The sequence below is a fragment of the Protopterus annectens genome, chromosome 5.part0 (genome assembly GCF_019279795.1).
Source record: "Protopterus annectens isolate FY-2018-M chromosome 5.part0, PAN1.0, whole genome shotgun sequence".
In the NCBI taxonomy this organism is placed as follows: Eukaryota; Metazoa; Chordata; order Ceratodontiformes; family Protopteridae; genus Protopterus; species Protopterus annectens.
This window is the reverse complement of record NC_056735.1, coordinates 1955697143-1955713720: the sequence shown is the minus strand read 5'-3', so window position 1 is coordinate 1955713720 and position 16578 is coordinate 1955697143.

Here is a 16578-nt window from a genome sequence, read left to right as displayed (position 1 = left end):
TTGAAAGTATCTCCCTTGCAGAACACTTAATCATATCCCCTTTCCTTGAGCGCCACTTCAGTGCAGTATTCATGTTCTGTGATATTGTCATTGAATATACATGCATGTTCTGTATGTCTGTTCATCAAGCTTATCTGCACACATGGTTGGGTTACCACCTGTCCCACTTTGCGAGGGACAGTCCCTATTTGGGCTGTTGTGTCCTGCAAAAAAATTGAAAAAAATGGCAAATGTCCTGAGATTTTAGTACAAAATTATTTCCTATATTTCATGTAATGGTTGCATAAAACAGTTATTCTGTATCTGAAACACCTAAATGTCACAAGAAACAGAATAAACAATTAAAATGCTACAAGAATAAGCTTTTATTTGGACAAAAAAGTGAAGTTCTGTCCTTTGTACTGCCCGTGGGTATGTTTCACCCTGCAAAATCTGACGTTTGTACCAAAAATGTTCCACTTTGGGCATTTGAAAAGGTGGCAACCCTAACACATGGGCAACACTTGGCTAGCACTGCTTCTTCCTACATAACATGTGGCTGTGGCTATACATAATACCTACTGAGCCTAGCAGAGCTATGTGCATGTGGACAGGAAGTTGCTAGTTTGATGGCCTGTTTGAAGTTACATATGTTCACACTGTATTCTCCAGATAGGTGGTGAGTACATAGTCAAAAATGTGTTTTACAAGAGGACATGTCAGTGTTTTTATGAAACTTAAAGTATAAATGTGTATGGATGTTAAGTTCAACTAATGGGCTGATTTTGATGTGTGTATGTGTGTGTGTGTGTATGTGTGTGCATGTGTTTATGTGTCTGCATAGAAAAGGTCAGTAGAATGTTTATTTGTGATGGTTGATTAGCTCATTGAATGACCAAAATTGTCAGGTGTGGGGAGTGATTGTAACCTTGTAATGTGTGTGTTTTGTCAGTTAGAGTGATTGATAATTGAATGCAAGGTTGTGATTGGTATTTTATGTTCTTCAGCATGATTGGTTGGTTATGTGCACTAAGTGAATGTAGTGTGGGCTGTATTATATATTTGGTGATGAGAAGGATGAAACTGTGTGTGTGTGTGTGTGTGTGTGTGTGTGTGTGTGTGTGTGCGTGCGCGCGTATGTATGTGTATACACACAAGTGTGTAGGAAGGCTATGCAACAAGTATCGGATATGTATGTTGGAGTGTCTGTGTTGTAACAAAAGTATTGTGTGATACAAGTGACTGTATGACTCTATGTCACAAGTGCCACTAACCCCAATTAAAATGCAGTCTTGGAATTAGTAATGTAACTTTGTGGTGGGTATAGTGGGACCTTCCTCTCACAGAGGCTGAATCTGTCCACTTTAAAAGTGGCTATTTTGTTTTCCGTGTTCCTACGTATTAAGTGGTATGCAGGGATGAGATTGAATTTGAGCACATGCCTATGCTTGTGGTGAGTGTGCATGTGTGCATGTGTGCGTGCGTATGTACATGCAAGTGTGCATGCATGCGTGTGTGTGTGTGCATGCGTGTGTGTGTGTGTATGTGTGTGTGTGTGTGTGTGTGTGTGTGTGTGTGTGTGTGTGTGTGTGTGTGTGTGTGTGTGCATGCACTGCTGCTGAACAGGGTAGTTGTCTAGTCTTTCCTCTTGATGTTGTATCTGGCAAAAAAAAAAAAAAAAACAGAGAGGAAAAATATGCCCAGTAGTACACAATCCCCCAAACTAGAAGAACAAAATATTTATGACCTGCGAGAAACTATTAAGGATTGTGTGACATCTCTGGGCCTATTTGTAAATTGTGAGGCTATCACACTGGAACAACAATATAGTTTGGATTAGAAGGTCAGATTCCACCTAACTCAGTGAAAATGATAAGACATTATTGCCATCACCCAACTCCAGTAGGAAAACTAATGGAAGCTAAAGTCATTCTCCATGAGGGATTGTTAGGATTGCAGACATAATTTTTAAACACATTTTTTATTAAGATTATTTCCTTTTTTAGGAAATGAAACAAGAGTATTATAATAAAAAAAAACATGTATTTCTCCTTACTTCTTGAAAATATATGCCATATTTGAAAGTAAACAATTTACCTGTAAGTTGTTAAATACATAACACTTGAAAACCAGTCTTGCAAAACAAATATGAATTAAGGAATGAATGAATAAATTAATAATAAGAAGAGAGCTGAATAACTATTATCATTTATCATAAACCAGTGACAAAGTACATAGCTGTAAACATTTTACAGACAAAAAAAGTTTACACATACCATGGTTCCACCTTTCTGGATAGATTAAAGGGAAATGCACAATTATAGTGATACAAGTTAAAAGAACTAGTTCACTTATTGTCAGTGTTAGCAGAACTTTAGCATTAAAGCAGGTAATGATTTAAAGCAAAACATCTTCTAAAAAATGAAGAAACCCTCCACTCTTCCCTCTCCTCTGTGCCCTGACCAGAGTTTGATTAGAACTAGTTCAACTGTCGCCTCTTGGAATGATTGCCAGAATGAAATATGGCAAGAAGACGAAGAAAGAAAAGAAACCTGCTTATTTTGGTAACACAACTCTGAGTGATTACACCTTTCTCTGACCTGCTGACCTGCTATTGCTTATATATAATAGCTAATGGAACAAAAGGTTCACAGGCAAGTATAATATGTGAGTGGAGTAAACAGTATAAGGAATTACTGTACTGAGTAATACATTCATGAGGCCATTTTAAATATTCAGACTCTTCCAGATTTAATTAAAGGGTAACCAGCACAAAACAAACCTTTGTAAAGATGCTTCTGACACTGGCTAACTCAAGACTAGCCCTTGTCTGTTTCGTAAGAACAATAGCAAAGAAATTTGTTTTGGCCATGTGTATGGCTAATATATTAAAACAGGAAAGATTCAGCTTGTCCCTTTTTTGTATGTAAGTGATATATCAATTCTAAAGAACTCTAGTTCCCTCATCATATTTAATGAAAGGTCACATTTGCATCATAACACCTTCACAGAAGTCTCCTAATTTAGAACAGGCCTGTAAAATATGCCCCCCCCCCTAGTTTGAAACATCTTTTTCAGATCTCCAACACATTCATATAGTACTCTGAAATGTATGAGCTCACCAGAAATCAGGGTGCATGACTATATGACACTTTATTGAATGCCTTTATGGTAAAGGCACATTGCCATGCATGGTTCTGGTTGCTTAAAATCTGAAGAACAGTCTACAGAAAGTGCTGGTGATGTTTTTAGCACCTTGACAGAATTTGCCGAATGCTGTCAGTGGTTCAAGAAGAAAGTGATGGAAATGCAGGATGAGAATTTGGTATATTGCTTATTTGCTTATTTATCTATCTATCTATCTATCTATCTATCTATCTATCTATCTATCTATCTATCTATCTATCTGTTATCTAAACAAATAAGCATGCATTGTAAGCGATATATGAACATAAAGAATAAGTGTACCTACAACTAAGCCATGTGCAGATGTCACAGCTGGCATGTGCTTTCCCACAGCTATTTGGACATGCAGACTTCAATGATGGTCAGCTGATGGTTGGCCATAATATAAGAATGACTTTTAAAAAACTCTGAGGAGACTGACAGTTAAAAAGCCTTCCATAGCTGAGATTCATTTCTGAACCGTAATATTCGTTTCATCTTGAACTTTTCCTCCACTATCAGCAAGTTTTTTTCTACTGTTTCCAAAAAAAAAAAAACAAGAAAACAAGTAATTAGTGTTCTTGCTTGGAAGGGCTTTACATGAAGCATCCACCAAAGGAAATATACTTCATTGTGTAGTCTTTACCCTGAATAATATCTGAGAGAGAATTTAAAACTGTATAGTGAAAATTATGCTCCCAATGCTTTGGCGTAAGCAAATTGTTTAACTGGAGATAGTTATAAAGTATTTATTTGCATAGATAATAGCCCTTCTGAAACTCATTGAAACAATGAAATCCATAGTGTTTAAACAACTGGGAATACACCATGAGTCCTCACAAAGCCTTGTCCATACAATACTCTCAAACAATGTGCTTAAATTTATTTTATCACAAGTACCAAATGAAAATTGGGAATTTTTATTCTTCCACCATGAAATCTTTGCAGACTCACTGATTGCTTTGACAAATTTAAATGAAATATCTACAGGAGTCTCTTCCCTCATTACAATAAAGCACCTTTAAGTCTGGTCTCCATGTAATGGCTTAAAAATGCTTTTAATATTGCCTGCATATCTACAGATATCCAAAAGACGCAAAGACCCTCTAGAAAATGAAGATAAGTGAAAGTGATACTAATGTCTAAGCTTAAGCAACCATCAAATAAACTACAGTAACTGTTTCTGGCAAGATGTGGCCTTTCACTTGGACTTACTATTCATGAAATGCATGGCATATGGAATTTTATGAACTAAAGTCATTCTCATTTCCAGTAGCTTCCGTCATAAAACAAACAGAAATTCTTTCCACCTAATAAAATACAAAAAAGCACCTTCTGTAGTTTTATTAAAATAGATTTATAGCATAGCCTAGTACAACAAAGTAAAAAATAACTTCAAGTAGTTCACAATAGATGCCTTCTGGTTAAACTGGAGTCCTTCCTTAAATAGATGAGACATATCAAAATCGAGGAATGTTACAATTTTGCCAAAGTTGAGCTTATAATGTAACTGCCTCAGAAATATGTCCTTGGACAGAGCATTCTTTGTTATACAGAAATATTTGAACATCATGATAAGTAGATTAAATGTCTGCCTGAAGCTCAGTGCATTTATTCCCTGAATACCCCTGTGCCCCCTAATTATTGTAACCAGAGCATAGCTAGGGTGGGGTGAAGGGGATATCTAACATGACAAAAGCATAGCAAGCGTGTGATGAAAGGAGCAGCTATGCCAGGCACAAGGTGTTAGGGGGCGTGATCAGAAAGAGCAGTTCCTACATTCTTTCCTTTCTCAGGATTTGTGAACATTGGTACTGAAGTGCACTTCTGTGCTTTTTACTGCTTCACTTGGGGTAAGATGAAGCAAGCCATTTCCTGCAGTTTCAAATAAGAAGTCCTTTATTTTTGTTCTTCATCTAAACAGCCGAGTAGACACTTTTTTATTCTGATGAAGGTAACTGGTTCTAGTCAAATTTTTATTCTGATGAAGTCTTATAACATTAACAATGATAGCTGTCAACATTAAAGATATTTTCTGTTGAGAGAGTGGTCCGTGTGTTTTGCCACTGGCAATGAGCTGAGGGGAAGGAGGAATGGAGTAGATTTGATGGATGTGGAGTGCCAGAGTAGAGCAGTGGGGCTTTTATTTTATTTAATTTTGTTTTATTTTTGATCTTCAAATGAAGTGAAACAGACATCTGACTGGGGACCTGTACCGGGCAGTAGATGAGCTAGCTATAGTTCTGCACCCCGGGAGAAAGGTTTTAGGGGGCATCATGATTAGATGCAAATCAGGTGATAATGCAGGACTGGCATTCTGAAATGAATGTGGGTACTGCACTGGCTGTCAGGGTTGAAGCACTTCAGTGCTCTGTGTGTCCTGTTTAGACTTTAGCAGGCTACTTATTACGTTTGTGGTAAGTAACTTGCTACAGTCTTGTTCCTCTTCTTGCAGCAGAAGGCCTTTTTTGTTTGGTCCTCAAGTTAAAGTTAAAGGGTATACCATATCCAGAATCTGCACTGGGCACCAGAAAGCTAGCTAAACACTGATGTTACAAAGGATTCAGTTGTTAAGGAGAACAAGAAAATGTGTAAAGGGCATACTTTTTTGTGCCTTTATCCCGGCTTGGTGCTTTTGCCTATTTGAATACTGCTAGAAATGTTAGAACCCAACTTAACTGTTCATAATTATTTTATATAGATACCCCTAATATATCTGTGTAGTCAACGGGTAAATTAATTGCTTATTACCTCAGTTACATAATACCAACTTTACCAATCTAATGCATTTTTAGCATCAATGTTTAAAACTCCAAAAACAAATTATGCTGATTAACATATTCTACTAACTACAGCAAACTTCTGATATGGTCAGCTGTATGTCTGTTCCTAAAGAGACCACTCTGACCTGTCTCTATGACTTGGCTAACAACTGGTTATTATCTATTGCCACAAGTATTTATAAGAGTCTTGAGAGTCTTTAATCAGTACAGATTAAGGCAAATGGTCTGTTAATAATGTAACTGCTCACATTTAGAAGGTTTACGTGGCACATATGTTAGGGTTCGTCTGCAGGAGGATGGAATCACACCATATATTTCATTATGTACCTCATTTTATTTCATACATCTGCAAATACATTATCCATCATTGTACTGCAGGAAAATGAGAAATATACTAAGCAAGTGATCTCAGGAACCATAAGATGTCTTGTCATGTATACCTGTAAGTACATTTAAAAGTTATTGCCACCCTTTACATGCACTTAATAGTGTTGCCCTCCTAAATTATGCCAGGTCATACATGATTAACATGGCATAAATTTGTATCTAACCACAGTCAATATGTAGCCTCACAGGTTGACAAGGCAGTACTTTGTTTGACCTGTAGTAGTAACATATTCAATAGGCTGGGGACACATTGAATTAGGAATTTATACATTCAGTTAGTCTTGTTTATTTGGGTCTCTATTACTGGTGTTTGTAGGGCCAGCGTATTTTGAAGAAATAGAAGGTCAAATAAGATAGGTTCTTTCATAGCTTTGAAAGCAAGACGAAGGTCTCCTTGGAGCTATTAATAGGTTACTGAGTATGTAGAAAGTTATGCAAATCTAAGGGATTATTATAGGTTTTAAGGCCATTAGTTTTCTCAGCTAATAATGCATATACCAAAGGGAGGCATTGTATTTGATGATGATGGGTCTGAAAATGGAAAAGTATAGTTGGAAGGTGACTTCTTTGAATCTTCTTGAAAGATATGGGATGGCCCACATGGTCTAGTGGTTAGGGTTTCTGGTTTTCATCCAGGTGGCCAGGATTCAACTCCGTGTATGGGAATGGGCCAGTATTTTACATAGGCAGTCTTCAGACACTGGATACAACCCAGTTTGGCTTTGTCAAGTGAAGGTCATGTCTATTTAACCTGGTGGACTTCTTTGAAAAGGTCACCAAGGCAATGGATGAGGGGAAATGGTACATACTGCTTACCTAGACTTGGATAAGGCATTCAGTACAATACAAATGGAAGGCCCAAGGAAACAAACTGCTGCAGATCAAATTCAGAAGAACTTTAACCTAAAAACTTTTTGAAATAACATCATGTTTAAAACTTATGAGAGATAAGCGTGTTTGTTCATCAGTTCTGATTTCAAAAATGTTTCTAGATTAAAGTTCTTCTGGATTTTATATGCACCAGTTTGTTTCATTGGGCTTTCTATTTGTGTTTTAATCTGTATTTCTTCAGTTTGTCTTTTGGCCATTTGATACAATACCCCACTTGGGTATAGTTGACAAACTCACCGACCTGGGCAAAAACCCCTGCATTACGCACTGGATTGCCAGCTGACTCACAGACAGGACTCAGAAAATCAGGACTGATGAGACTACCTCTACTAAGAGATGCATCTTCAACAGGGTACCTCAGGGCTTCATGCTGGGACCACTTCTGTTTGTCATCTACTTCTCAAAGGTAAAAGCTAATGTAAAGGAACTCTGGCTGACCATGTTCACTAAATTGGCAGCTATCATAGATTCCCCCTCATGACACAAACATCTTACTAGAGGATCTAACACAGGCAAATGGCAGATGCCAAAGTGACAAATTAAAACTCAATACCAAAAAATGCATTATAATGCCTTTTGGGAAAACTGACACCAAGGCTAATTATGCCATCAATAAGATATCCCTAAGAGTTGAACCAGTAGTCAGGGATCTGCGAACATATGTAGACAGTCATCTGGCCTTTGACCAACATGTGGATAAGGCGGTGAGAACATCACTCTATGTCACCTAAATTATAAGTAAGGGCATGGCATCAAAAAGTCTAAGGAAGCGGTAGTGCCACTTTATTCAGTCCTTATCAGACCCGTCATTTATTGTAATGCCCCCTACAGCCTGTACTTGACCAGTCATATGCAACAGTTGGAATGCCCACAAAGGTTTCTTAACAGGAGAATCCTGGGTATAAACACATTGCCCTATATGGATCACCTTAAAGCCCTATCTCTATATTTGATCTAATACAGGTGACTGAGAGGTGATAGACGCCTGGCATACAATCCATCCTCAGAACCAGCTCTGGTGGACCTTCTGCACACCTATAAAACAAAGATAATCATATCCAGTAGATCCAAGGTTTTTAATTTTACTTGTGACATAAATAAGACATGTTGGCAAGACAGATATGTGTCTCAGAGGATCTCCATGCTCTTTAATAGGCTTCCTGTATATGTGAAGCAGAGTCCATCCCTAACCCTATTGAAGCATAACCTTGAGCAATAGTTAGGAAATAAAAAATTCACTCCCGGTTTGGCCCCCATGTTTCTGATAGACAGAAGCAGACAATAATGTCCAAACTAACATACTCCCCCAATAACCTCAAGAAACTTACTAATTATCATACCTCCTCTTAATAAATGCCCTGATACATATGGAAACAATTGGGATGGACTGCACAACTAGGCTTATAATGTTCCTTGTGGACTTCAGCTTTAGGGACTATGAAGATAGTTCCTTTAAAAATTAATTAGGTCAAACAGAAGGAAGTGTGCTGACTGAATGAGAGAGAGTTGTCTACATAAGTACCCAGATCTCTTATGACCCCCCCCCAGAAACATTGCCAACCTTTAAAACCTTAAAAGATAACTAAAGTTTTGCAGATGTAATAGGTGTCATAAACCTCTCCTTTTCCTCTATAATCATCTGAAGAAGAGCTGTGTTCCTGAAAAAACCTACACATTTTATCTGACTCTTTACTAAAGCTTCATATATCTGCTGAGAAAAAACACGTTTCCAAAATTTTAACCCTACTAATCACAAATGAATAATTTTCATGAGTGTTAGAGATACCAGAATAAAATTAATATCAAGCTATAATGCTAACTTCCAAGTTGCTGTCAGAGAAAGTGTATTCAATTTCTGCTGTAGTCATTGTGAGCCTCTTTTTATTTGATCAAGTATTCATACATCCTGTCTAGACATAATTTAAGAATTCCAGAGCTTCCCTGGTTCTCTCATTTATTTTTATCATGAGAAGATGCAAATAATGTATTCTGTAATCAATAAGTTTTGTATCCCTCTTAATCTCTGTACTTGTTAAATAATTATATCTATCTATATATATATATATATATATATATATATATATATATATATATATTTTTTTTTTTTTAGCCATCCACTGAAATGATCTTTAAGAAATTCCTATAAAACACCCTGCCCCTTGGCAAAGAGGGATAAAACCCTGACTCTGCCAGAGATGACCAGTTTTCAAGTACTGGCATGGATGTTGGAGGTACCGAGCAGTGGATGATGGGAATGAGCATCAAACTCTGGCTGTCTCATCCTGGGGTGTGGGGGATGGAAACAGTCTGTTTCAATGCAGTAGCAGTATGAAGAGCCTGGCAAGCTCTGAAATGCAAGCAGTGTGTCACTTTACTGGTAAGTTGTGTATGCACAGAAGCAGACATACATCTGTTGAAGGCACCTATTTGGGGTTTGCAAGGCTGCCATGGGATGAGGTGTTAAGGGAATGATCCCCCAAACAGCTGTATGACACTGCAGCAGTACCTTAGCCTCCTCACTGGCCCTGAACATGGTATAGGTGATCCCAAACAGCTGTATAACACTGCAGCAGTACCTTAGTCTCCTCCCTGGCCCTGAACATGTGAAAGGTAGAGCCCTGGGGGAGTATAATGTGGGTCTAGTAGAATCCTTGAGTAAGGAGAGACACTGGTAGCAGCCAATGGTCAGCCATGGGAAGATAAAAAAAACCTTCTATAAAATGGGGTGAGATCATGATTTACTATTGAAATTCACATCTTTAATCTCCAGCAAAAATGCAGAAATTAGTTATTTTGTTTTTAAACCACATCAACAAATATATATATATATATATATATATATATATATATATATATATATATATATATATATATATATATATATATATATATATATATAATATATATATATATATATATATATATGTATATAATATATATAAATATATATATATATATATATATATATATATATGTATTAATATATTAAAGCACTTTGCCATAGTAAGGCTAGGCATGCATTCTGTAACATCATAAATGGGGTTGCATGGCCATGAGGCATTGGAGTATGCACATTGGACATGTTTACGTAATTATATAAAACTGCCTTGGCATAAACCTGATTGGCATGCATTCTTCAAGAAGTGGGTTTAAAAAGTACAGTGTTGCCCTTATACATATCTCTAACAGAGATTATACAAGTGCTTTAAATATTTAACTATTTTTATGAAATGCTGATCTTACAAGCACAAAATGCCGCATCTGTATTACCAGATTGAAACTGTAAATAGATGAACACCACAACATTGCCAAGTCAAGATCGAAGAAACAAAGCTGCAAATGGCCACTTCAGCAATTTTTTTTCCCAGGGGAAAAAAATCGCTTGGCTGACCAAAACCAAAGCAAATTGTCAAACCCTAAAAATGTGGGGGCCTTTACCACCCACACCCCCCTAACTAAATATACCAACTCTGTTATCACGCTACATTGGAGAAAGGGGCAAGTTCCTGATGATGGCCGAGGGATTTGTTTTCCCCTGGGAAAAAATTCACTGAAGTGGCTAGTCATAGTTTTCCTACTTCGATCTTTATATGTCGATGTTGTGGTGTTCATCTATTTACAGTTTTGATTTGATAATATAGACCCAAAATCTTTAAGGTGCAATGTAGAAAGCCATCTACATCACAGAGATATTTAATAATAAAACTAATACAGAAGCCAAAGCAATGTCCAGTCATGTTATATCATACCTTTGTATTGCTCTTGTAAATATTGATTATACATGTTTTTTGCTTTGTTGAATGTGAAGATCAAATTCCCCACCCCCACACATTACTCATTGATCAGCGATACAAGCAATGAAGTGTGCCATGCTTATATACCAAGTTGCAGTTATGATGCAGATCCCTATATTAATGATTATAGCAAATTGTGGATAAGGCAGGTGCAGAGGTTTACGTGTGCTTGAGACCCACAGACATCAAAAGGCAGTATCTCATAATGGCTGTAATAATTCTGCTGCAAACAATTTCTAAGCTATTTTATCTTCCTATAAATATCAGCCTGAACCATACCTGCCTGACATAATGGGAGGATAAAGGCCCAAAACATAGGAATATATTTTAATATTGCTCATAAACTTAGAAAGTTGATAACAGGATTAGTCTTAGCGTGCATTTTTCTGAAGACTATGCAATCTGAAACACAAATGTATGTCGTTATTTAGCAAATTCAATCCTCAGTTCATCCTAGTGTTTTGCTAGAAAACCACAGATTTTATAAGAAACAGACCAAAATAGGAGGCAAAAATCTGGGCATTCTGCAAAAACTGTACAGTTGAGAGGTATGGTAATGCACACACACCCTATGCTGGAAAGAGTTCAGAGATAAACCACCAGGTATGATGCATGCCCTGTTGTGTTCCCAGCAAATAGAAGATGAATTACTATCATTCAAGTATAACTGAAAGAGTCTGGAGTTTATTTTTCTTAAGTAGTTAAGTGGCCTCAAAGTTTTTTTTTTTTTTAATTATTTATGTATGTGGGTGGTTAACACTATATGCAAATGCTGGATTTTGTTTCTGGCCCCTGCAATACTATACACACACACACACACACACACACACACACACATATATATATATATATATATATATATATATATATATTTAAAATTCCAGGAAATACGATTTAAAGTATGTATGTAAAATGTTTTCTACAGAAAATAAAAGCATTTTGAATTCATTAAGTGCTTCTCCATTTTACTTGAAACTTTTATTGTTTTGCATTCAGTTTAATTCTTCAAGCAACGATCTTCCTGTTTCAAAACAATAGCAAACAATAAGCAAGTCCTTTTGTCATCTCTGTCCTGTTTCCTGTACTGTATTGTTTTTTTTCGTGCTAGTTCCCTTCTCTGAGTTGTTCAGAATTCACAGTTTTCATTACTCCTCTCTCATATATGCAAATGAAATTCCTACCAGTTTTTGCTTGACATAGCTCCAGGGAATGGTACTCAAGTTATAAATATATGTGTTCTACAGAGCTATTGAAGATTAATTGAAATGAAATGGCAAATGTATCAAAATAGAAATGTGTTTTTATCATAACCTACTTGATATATTTGTTATACCACAGGGAATTTCTATGCTTATACAGAAAACCAAATTAGTGTTGTCATTCTTCATTTATCACTTTAACTGAATACTTTTTAATAATAACAAGTTATCTGTTTCCCCTTTCAATCCTAAATTCTGACAAGTTGATGTAATATCAAGTAATTTATGCCATTAATGTTTAATGACAAAACAATAGTGTATCTGCATTTAATCACAGGTATGTTCATTTGTGATTGCAAATGCTTGTTTGCCATTCGTGTGTGATACCTTTGGTAATGCAGAGACAAGGATCTAGTTGATCTAGGCTTTAAACAAGCTCTCAATTGCTAGGTCACAGCATGACCAAAATCATATAGTTGCTGTGGGAAAAGTATGTATCACTGCGTCAAAATAAAGAATTTATGCTTCTCTGATTAAACAGATTGTCATATAATTTACTTATTACTCAACATCCTGCTTCCATAATGTAAGAACAGGAAGGGATAGTGCCGTCACATAAAGCAGTTTAAACCAGTGAAGCTTATTATTCTAGGCAGTTTAACCCTGATTTTAGCAGAAGGCTTAATTACTCTCCCATCCATCTTTAGGTCTACAAGCAGTGCATGGTAAATTACATATAATGGCCTGTATAGATGACAACATGCCAAGTATATACGCCTTCTGTGTAGTTTTTCTCATAAAAAATTCTGCCTTTAAATATTCTTGGTAAAGTGATAACTGTAGATCTGAATGCAGTATTCCAGATGGGGGCTCAGCAATGCCTGTCAGAGAAATTAGCATAACTTCTTTGTTTCTGATATCAGTGTCTCTTCCTATATGCTATTACACTTCACAAGGTTTCTGTTTGCCTTCTCACAGAGAAAGTTTTGTTAGAAATTGCTGAGAATAATAAGTGATCTTCAGACTACTTTCTCAAAAACTGTTAAATCAGACTTCATATTTCAGAACTGCACATGTAGAGGGACACATTAAATCTGCATGCAGATGATGTCAATTTCTACAGGTGTGTTTATTCCTTTTAGTAATCCTTCAATTTCTCCATAACAACATGTCTCTCTATGTGTAGTTATGAACTTACAGAAAGCATGGAGGCATTACTGAAAAAAGAAAAGCACTTTTAGTACTATTTTACCAAAAATGAATATTCAAGGCAGAAAGAAGAAGACATCTTAGGAATGAACTGCACCTTAATTCAACGAGTTTCCTTTAGAGGTCTTAAAAGCACTGTTTGTTTAATTTTGACAATGATGCTTCCCATCATTTGAGGGTGATTGCCAATACTTACCGTCTTCCATCTATTTTCATTAGGTCTCAATACTTAGCTAACAAAAACAACTTATAAAATCAAAGTGAAACATGACCAAAATTTGTCTTTATCATTTCATATTATTTATGTTCTAGAGATATATTTATGTTTACTCTATTCAACCTTCATTCACAGATGTGGCAGCAATGTTACACACCAAGTTTCTGTTAATGTGCAAGAAATGTTTGGTCCAGGATTTGGTTGCAGGTTAATATTTGTCATTTGTCATTAGTGTTCAATGTGAATTAATACATTTTTGTATAACACATATCTATATCCATGTTAAAGAGGTGCTATGAAGCCAGAAAACTTGATTTAATAATCAGTGCGGAAGGCTGAAAAAATATCCGTAGCTAACTACAAAAACTTAAAATGGTATCAAAACCAAGAAAGATTTTTAAAAAAAAAGTTTCAAATGAAATATTAAATGTAGTCCCATGTCTGGAAAATCAGATAAGAAAGAAACATTTTAAAAGTATAAATTTTTAAAGAGGTTATATTACACAGTAGATGATGTCCACATATGTCTATATTTGCAAAATCTACTTTAACACTTAGGTTTGATTCAAAGAAATGTTTTGACTAGAATCTAGACTCACAGCAAATATCTAGAAATTTAAATCTCAATATAAATGAAATTCAGGCCATGGCACATTGCAGAGTCTGCAGCACACCTAAAACACACATTTTAATAAATGTCAGCACAGCACAGGTGGTATTGTTGCACTGCTGATACATCTAACACAGAAGGTGTTATTCTGCTGAGACATGTATAACAAACAGTATTGCTGAGCTCCTGGTGAATGTAGCACACATGGTTCTGCTGTGCTGCTCATCCATGGAGCACAGATGGTGTTGTTGTACTGCTTATGTGTGCTACAGAGATGGAATTGCTGATACATGCAGCCCAAATAGTATTGATGTGTTGCAAATACATGTAGATAAGATCGTACGTATGGCTGCTTATGCATGTACCAAAGATTATATTGCCGTGCTGGAGATGCATTTAACACATATGGTTTTACTCTGTTGCTAGTGCTTGCAGTTTAAATGGTATTGCTGTACTCCTTATGCATTTAGCACAAATGGCATTCTTGTGCTGCTGAAGCATGTTCCACAGAAGGTATTGACATGTAGCTGATACATACAAGACAGAAGGTATTGCAGATGCACGCAGTAAGGATGATATGTTGCACCAATGTATTGCTGTGTTGCTGATGCATGCAGCACAGATAGTATTGCTGTGTCACAAATGCAGACGGCACAGATGGTATTACTTGATTGCTGATGCATATCACATGGATGATGTTGCTTTTTTGTGGATAAGTGCAGCACAGAAAGAATTGCTGTGTTGATAATTCATATAGCAGAGATGGTAATGCTATGCTTCTGAAGCTTGTAGTAAAGATGTTATTATTGTGCTACTGATGAATGCAGCACAGACAGGCATTGTTGTGCTATTGATAGATGTAGCAGAAATGGTATTGTTCTGTTTCTGTTGCATGTTACACAGATGGTATTGTTGGACTTTTGATGCATGCAACATAGATGGCATTGTTGTGCTGATAATTCATGTAGCACAGATGGCATTGCTATGCTGCTGTTGCATGTACCACCGATGGTGTTGCTGTGCCTTTGATGCATGTGTCACAGATGATATTGTTGTGCTGCAAGATGCATATACCACAGATGCTATTGCTGTGCTTTTGATGTATGTATCATAGATGGTATTGCTGTGCCTTTGATGCATGTGTCACAGATGATATTGTGCTGCAGGATGCAGACAAAGCACTCTATGAAACCGGTGCTGTGCAGAAGTTGCATTCAAGTAATTCAAAGCTTCCCAAATGGTGAAGGGAGTGCTATGCACTAATCAATGTACTGCCCTACAGAAGCAACAGACACTTCTTCACACCATGCAGGGGCTGATTGTAATGGTAAATTGCAAGTTTCTTTACTGGCTTCCACACCAGTAAACACACACTAGGAATCCTTGGCTATCCCTCATGGAAGACCACCATCTGAAGTAACCCATCACCTAGGCTCTGTGCATTGCTGATGATGATACTGCAATCAAATTATGTATGGGACAAACACCCTATGTATCACCAGCCCAAAGAGATATATCATGTGTATGTGAACATGGCAGGGTTTAGATCAACAAATAACATGTAGGAGCTGTGAGCATCATCTTAAGTACTTTGGTAGTAAGCTGTGGGAAAGGATAGGGACATGAGGATCTGTCCTTCTATGTTGTGCCTCTGTGTGTGAGTCTGTTTCTGTCACGGAAGATGAAAATTAGCAAGTGAGAGACATAAACATCTGCCCCTATTTGATGTACACTTAGGATTTACCTATAATGTTCATATTTTTACTACCTGAGAGTTGATAAAATCATATAACTGATCTCTTGCAAGTTATGGTTTGCTTGTCATTTATATGTTGCCATTATATCATGAATGAATACATTAGACCTTTTTTATAAATATGAATCTACATTCATAACAGGGTGACTGTTTCATGCATTTTCTAAGCCTGGTTTCTCATAGTTAATTAACAAGTCCTCATGGTAGGAATGGTGAATGAACATCATCATACTGGGCCTGCAGCCAGAAGTGGTCTTTAGGTGTGGAGTGGAGTGCAAGGATAGTGTGACTGAGGATGAACAATATGCTACAGGCTGTAATGACATGACAGAATTTCCTAAACAGTAGTACCTCATTTTTAAGTGTTCAGACACATGTTCTACGAAGCTATGACTCCTCTGGTTTGCCTAATTATATGACATCCATAGTCGTACTTGGCATGATTAGATATGTGGAAGCAATCAGTGTTTTAAGAGGTATTCAAGGTTCCCTAAGAGCCACTTATGGATAATTAGCCTGCTTTCAAAGGCTTAGTACATCTTGTCAGAGTGCTGCACAGTTGCATAATGGCATCCAGTGAGATTATAT